General features: G+C 37.2%; 1 pseudogene; it reads left to right on the top strand.

Moving 5' to 3' along the window:
* Window positions 1-2: 2 nt before the first annotated feature.
* Window positions 3-619, top strand: LOC123827489 (annotated as a pseudogene).
* Window positions 620-6,691: the final 6,072 nt, after the last annotated feature.

Here is a 6,691-nt window from a genome sequence, read left to right as displayed (position 1 = left end):
AGATGGCAGAGGGGCAGGTCCTGGCACTCGATGGCAGGGGCCACCTCCTGGGCCACCTGATGGCCTTGTGGCTAACTAAGCAGGTACTGCTGGGCCAGAAAGTGGTACTTGTGTGCTATGAGGGCATTGACATTTCTGGCAATTTCTACAGAAACAAGGGGAAGCACCTGGCGTTACTCCTTAAGTGGATGAACACCAAACCAGCATTTGGCCCTTACCAAGTCTAAGGCCCTAGCTGCGCCTCTGGGCAGGCCAGTGGGGAGGCACACTGCCCTGCAAGAGGAAGGGATATCAGGTCGCCTTGGACCGCCTCGAGGTGTTTATTAGGATCCCCCCATACTATGACAAGTAAAAGCGAACGGTGGTTCCTGTGGCCCCCAAGGTTGTGGGACTGAAGCCTGCTCAGAAGTTTGCCCACCTAGGGCACCTGGCCCAGGAGGTTGGCTGAAAGTAACAGGCAGTCTCAGCAACTCTAGAGCAGAAGAGGAAGGAGAAGGCCGTTTCATTACCAGAAGGAAAAAGCAGCTCATGAAGCTGCAGAAACAGGCCAAAAAGAACACAGACAGAGAAAACTGACAGACACACAGAGGTCCTCAAGACTCATGGATTCCTAATGTGAGACCAGTAAAACTGACTGTTAATTCCTCATGCTTGGCTTGGCCAGTGCTTTCTCCATCGCTGCCCTAGGATGTGAAGGACCCCGAGGGGCTGTTGGTCCAGGGCCACAGGTGCCCTATGCCTGAGGATGCTGGGAGCACAGAAGGGGCCTTGAATCACTGCTGTTTAAGAAACTCCTTTTAGAAAGCATATATGGCTCTAAGAGCCATACAGCAGAATTTGCCTGTGACCTCCTCATTCATGAGTTTTGGGAAATCAACACTTGGAACAGCTAGTTCCATTTCAATAGTTACAAATAAGCTGGAAAACTCAAGCTTAAACTTCCCACGTGGTGATGCACTCTACTCTGCAGCTGTTAGGATGCGCGTGCACGCTTGGGAGCAGGACGAACCTGGTGTTGCACAAGCTATGAGCAGATGCAGGGACTGGGACTGACGACTACGGAGTCACAGGCAGTGCCCTGCACGGTCCTGTACCTTGTGGCCAGAAGTGAATAAATTATTTTTAAAGAAAAATATAATTTTAGAAATATGTGTAACAATTTTATTCATGACTTTATAATAAAAAGACAGTATATTTAAAAATATTTCTTAAGGAGATATTTACTTGTTAACTATTCAAACTCTTTGAAATCAAATGTAGCTTAGCTCATAAACATTAAAATGATAATAAATGAATATTATGAACAACTCTATCCCAATTAATTTGATAACATAGATAAAATGGACAAATTCCTTGAAAGACACTGTCTACTAAACTTATACAAAAAGAAATAGACACACTTGGATTAGTTTATATCTATTAAGAAATTGAATTAATAATTAATAACCTTTCAAAAATAAGAAAGCACCATACCCAGATAGGTTCAACCCAGATGAATTCTAACAAACATTTAAGGACAAAATTATGCCAATTCTCTACAATCCATTTCAAAGGATAGATGTATTGGGAGTACTTCTTAACTCACTGCATGAGGTCAGCATTACTGTAATACCCAAACCAGACAAAGACATACAAGAAAATGACAGACAAGTATCTCTCATGAACATAAATGTAAAAATTCTCAACCAAATATTAGATAATTGAATATAACAATTTATAAAAAGATTATACACCATGATCAAGTAAAATTTATCACAGGTGTGCAAGGCTGACTACATTTAAAAGTCAATTAATATAATCTATTACGTCAATAAGCTAAAAAAGAAAATCACACAATCACACCTTAGTAGATGCATAAAAAGCATTTGACAAAATTCAACACCCACTCATAGTAAAAACTCTCAGTAAACTAGGAATAGAGGAAAACTTCCCCAACTGAATAAGGAATATCTACAATAAATCTATAGCTAATATCATAACTAATGGTGAGAAATTTAAAGCTTTCCCACTAAGTTCGGGAACAAAGCAAGGAAAAGCACTACAGCTTTTTAATATTGTACTGGGAAACTAACTAACAAGAAAAAAGGGATAAAGATTGAGAAGAAAGTATTGAGAAAACTATATTTGTTTACAAATGTCATGTTTTCCATATAGAAAATTTGAAAGAAACAAAATACTCTTGGAACTAATATGCGATTATAGCAAAGTTACAGGGCACAAAGTTAAATAAAGGTATATTTAAAGTATTGCTTCCTTATATAGAAGCAACAAACAAATGGAATTTGAAATTATAAAACAATACCATTTATATTAGTACACATAAAAATGAAATACTTAAGAACAAAGCTAACAAAATATGTTTATGATCTACATGAAGAAGCAATCAAACTCTGATGAAGAAATCCAAGAACTAGATCAGTGGAGAGCTATCCCATGTTCATGGGTAGGAAGCTCAATGTTGTCAAAATGTCCCAACTTGATTTATAGATTCATTGCAATCCCAATCAAAATCCAGGCAAGTCATTTTGTGGTTATTGACAAACTAATTTTAAAGTTTACACAAAGAGGCAAAAGACCCACACTAGCCAATACAATATTTAAGGAGAAGAATAAAGTTGTAGAGCCTCAAGACTTACTATAAAGCTACAGTAGTCAAGACAGTATGGTATTGGGAAAGGGTAGACAAATTGATCAATGGAACAAACCAGAGAGCCTAGAAATAGACTCACATAAATATAATCATAAGAACTTTGATCAAGAAACAAAGGCAATGCAATGGAGCCAGGACAGTCTTTTTAATAAGAGGTACTAGAATTGGACATTGATCTACAAGAAAATGAGTCTAACGTTCCTTATACCCTTCATAAAAATTAACTCAAATTATTACAGACCTAAAGGAAAATGCAATATTGTAAAACTCCTAAATAATAACAGAAGAAAATCTAGGTGATTTGGGGATTGGTGGTAAATTTTTAGACAACACCAAATGACTCATAAAACAAAAAAATTGATAAGGTGGACTTCATTAGCACTAAAAATTTCTGCTCATGACAGACACTGTCAAGGCAGTGAAGAGATGAGCCACAGACCGTGAAAACATATTTTCAGAAGGCACATCAAATAGAGAACTGTCATCTGAAATATATAATGAACTCTTTAAAACTCAATAAGAAAACAAAGAACCTGATTAAAAAATTAGGCCAAAAATCTTAACAGACATTTCACCACAGAAGAGAGACAAATGGCAAATAAGCATATAAAAATATTTCATATCTTATGTCATCAGGGAAGCACAAATTAAAACAAGATACAACTACAGGTCTATTGGAATGGCCAAAATCTGGAATACTGACACCACTAATGCTGGCAAGGATGTGAAATAATAGGAGCTTTCATTAACTGCTGATGTGAATGCAAAATGAATGGTACTGCTAACTTGGAAGACAGTTTGGTTTCTTTCCAAACTAAACATTGTTTTTATTACAGCATCCAGTAATAACATTCCTTGGTACTTACCCAAAGGGTTTGAAAACATGTCCACATAAAACCTTTACATGCTCATAACAGTTTTATACATAATTGCCAAAACATGGAAGTAACCGAGATGTCTTTTAGTAGGTGAATGGGTAAAGAGTGATATGTCCAGACCATGGAATATTTTTCAGTGTTAAAAGGAAATGAGCTATCAAGCCATGAAAAGACATGTAAGAAACTTTCATGCATATCACTAAGTGAAAAAAAGCCAATCTGAAAAGGCTACATACTCTATGATTTCAAATATGACATTCTGGGAAAGGCAAAAGACTATGGAGACAGTAAGAGAAGCAGTGATTGTCAGCCGTTTCTCAGAAGAGATGGATGAAGGGAAGGAACACGGAAGATTTTTAGGGCAGTGAAAATACTCATGTATGAAACCATAATGGTGGGTACAAGTCATAATAAACTTGTCCCAACCCATAGAATATACCTCACCAAGAGTGACTTATAAGTCCATGTAAACTATTGACTTTAGGTAATAATAATATGTCAGCAAATTTTAAAAATGTATCACTCAGGTAGGGGATATTGATAACAACAGAGGCAATGTATATGTGGGACAAGGGATAAATGGAAAAACTCTGTACCTCTGTACCTTCTGCACAGTTTTTCTGTGAACCTAAAGTTGTTTTAAAAAATATAATGAGATACTGCCACAGACCTATTAGAATGGCTGTTATCGACAAGACAAGTAATAACTAGTATTGGAGAGGTTAACTAGTATAACTAGCAGGGAAAAAAGAACCTTCATTTTCTAATGGTGGAAATGTATACTAGTACAGCCACTATGGAAAACAGTATGGTGGGCACTCAAAAAATTAAGAATAGAGTTACCATGCAACCCAGCAACCCCTCTTCTGGGTATCTACTCAAAAAACTTGAAAACATTGGTTCACAAGGATATATGTACACTATGTTCATTGCAGCATTATTCACGGTAGCCAAAACATGGCACCGAAACAGCCCAAGTGTTCTTGTCCTTCAATAAATGATTGGATAAAGAAGATGTGGTACAGCCCTGGCTGATGTGGCACCAGCCTGAAAACCAAAGGGTCGTTGGTTCAAATCCTAGTCAGGGCACATGCCTGGGTCACAGGCCAGGTCCCCAGTTGGGGGTGCATGAGAGGCAACCACACATTGATGTTTCTCTCCCTCTTTTTCTCCAAAAATAAATAAATAAAATCTTTATTAAAAAAGAAGATGTGGTACATATATACAGTGGAATACTACTCAGCCATAAGAAAAGATGAAATACTGTCATTGGTGACAACATGGATGGATCCTGACAACATCATGCTAAGCAAAAAAGTCAAGGACCATATTATTTCAGTCATTATGGGGCATAAAACAGAGAGTAGTAAATGAACAATTAAGACAAACAAAGAAACAAAAATTCATAGACACAGACAACAGTATGGTGGTTACCAGAGGGAAAGGGAAGTGAGGGGGGAGTAGTAAAGGGTAAAGGGGGTCAAATATATGGTGGCAGAAGGATATTTGACTTTAGGTGGTAAACACAGAATGCAATATACAGGTGATATATTATAGAATTTTACATTTGAATCATATAATTTTACCAATGAATGTCACCCCAATAGATTTAATTAAAAAATAATAAAGTATATTAAACATGAAAAATTCAAACACCATTTGCAGTTCACACATAAATCTTTTAATTTCAGCTCTTCCTGACAAAGCACTCTATGCTTTATCAGCAAAAATCAGTCTCTTGTTATTCCCTCAAGATCTCCCTCCTGTTTCTGGCTTTGCTGCTTTTTATTTTTCCCAGCTATACACATTATGAGGCTGAGCTGAAAACTTCAGGTTATTTTATGGTACAATCTCTTCCATGTGCCTCTTCTCACCTTCTCTGGAAAATACCCAATAAATGGCAATTTCAATTTTTACCTACAAGTGACTATAAAACATAGCTTGTTCCTTGTTTTTCTGACTGCTTCCCTGTTTGTCCACCAGTTTAATAAAATCAGAAGTCTTTCTTTTTCATTTCATCCAGATGTACAAGACTTGTCCTTTTATTTGGCAAACCTATTTTTGATGTTTACAATGTGCAAAACATTAAGGGAGATCCTGGGTGCACAGCAGTTTGAAGGCCTACGTTTGGAAGTGACATACCAGCACTAGTGCTGTACCTCAGTCATTGAGGCAGTCATAACATTTGATTCATATTCAAGGAGAGGGGCTGTATACCCCTTAATAGGAAGGGTGTAAACATCACCCTGTAAGAAGAACATGTGGAATGAGATACAGTGTTGGTCATCACAACTTACAAGAGCTTAAGAAGAATTGAGAAAGATGACAGGGCACGGGGTGAGTGTACATCAAAGGCTGGGTTTGGAGGAAGTATGTTAAGGGCTCCTTCACTCACTTGCTCTTCGTAAAATTGGTTTCCCCTGAATAAATGTTTGAATCCAAAAGTAAAGCAGAAAACTCCAAGTGAGTTTGGTTGGCACTTCAGTTTCTGGAATCCTCAGATGTCTCCTAACTCCCACCCCACAAGAAGACAAAATACTAGGAGAGAGGTACAACTGTTATCTCCATGTGTCAGGTAAGAAACTGAAGCCTGGTATGGTTGAGTCACTTTCTCAAAGGCCCACAGCAGTATTTGTGGGTTTAGCCCAGGCTGACTACAGAACCCATACTCCGGATTATCACATGAGAAGACACAAAGGATCATCCAGGGGTTGCATGGAATTGTTTAGTTTAGCTCCTGCAGTGAAGAACAGTGTAGTCCTTTTTAAAAACCAAGGGAATATTTATAAAAGTAAGTTTTAACTTCTCTTGAAAAAGGAGATCTGACAACAAGTTCTTTTTATGCCACCTACCTGGCCCCTGTGAGCATTTGAATATGTAACCTTATGTTACAAAATACTGCCTCTATCATTCTTCATTATTTCAATACTTACTTGCAGTAAAAACATTTACCTAACTGCTATTATGAACCATAAAATATGCTGATTTGAATAATTTCTTACTGTCTTGGCTTACCTTTTATAGTAAAAATATGAAAAAGGAGAAAAATGACCAAAAGGCCCAGAAGGGATAATTTACTAATTCATTGATTAATATAGTCAGAAATACAGTAGGTTATTTAAAAAGCAGAAACAACTAACAATTAAAAATTAATATATTAATT

Source organism: Phyllostomus hastatus, unplaced genomic scaffold (genome assembly GCF_019186645.2).
Source record: "Phyllostomus hastatus isolate PE091 unplaced genomic scaffold, TTU_PhHast_1.1 phas_contig_86, whole genome shotgun sequence".
Taxonomy (NCBI): domain Eukaryota; kingdom Metazoa; phylum Chordata; class Mammalia; order Chiroptera; family Phyllostomidae; genus Phyllostomus; species Phyllostomus hastatus.
Note: the sequence above shows the minus strand (reverse complement) of the source record. Positions and strands in the feature narration are given on the sequence as shown.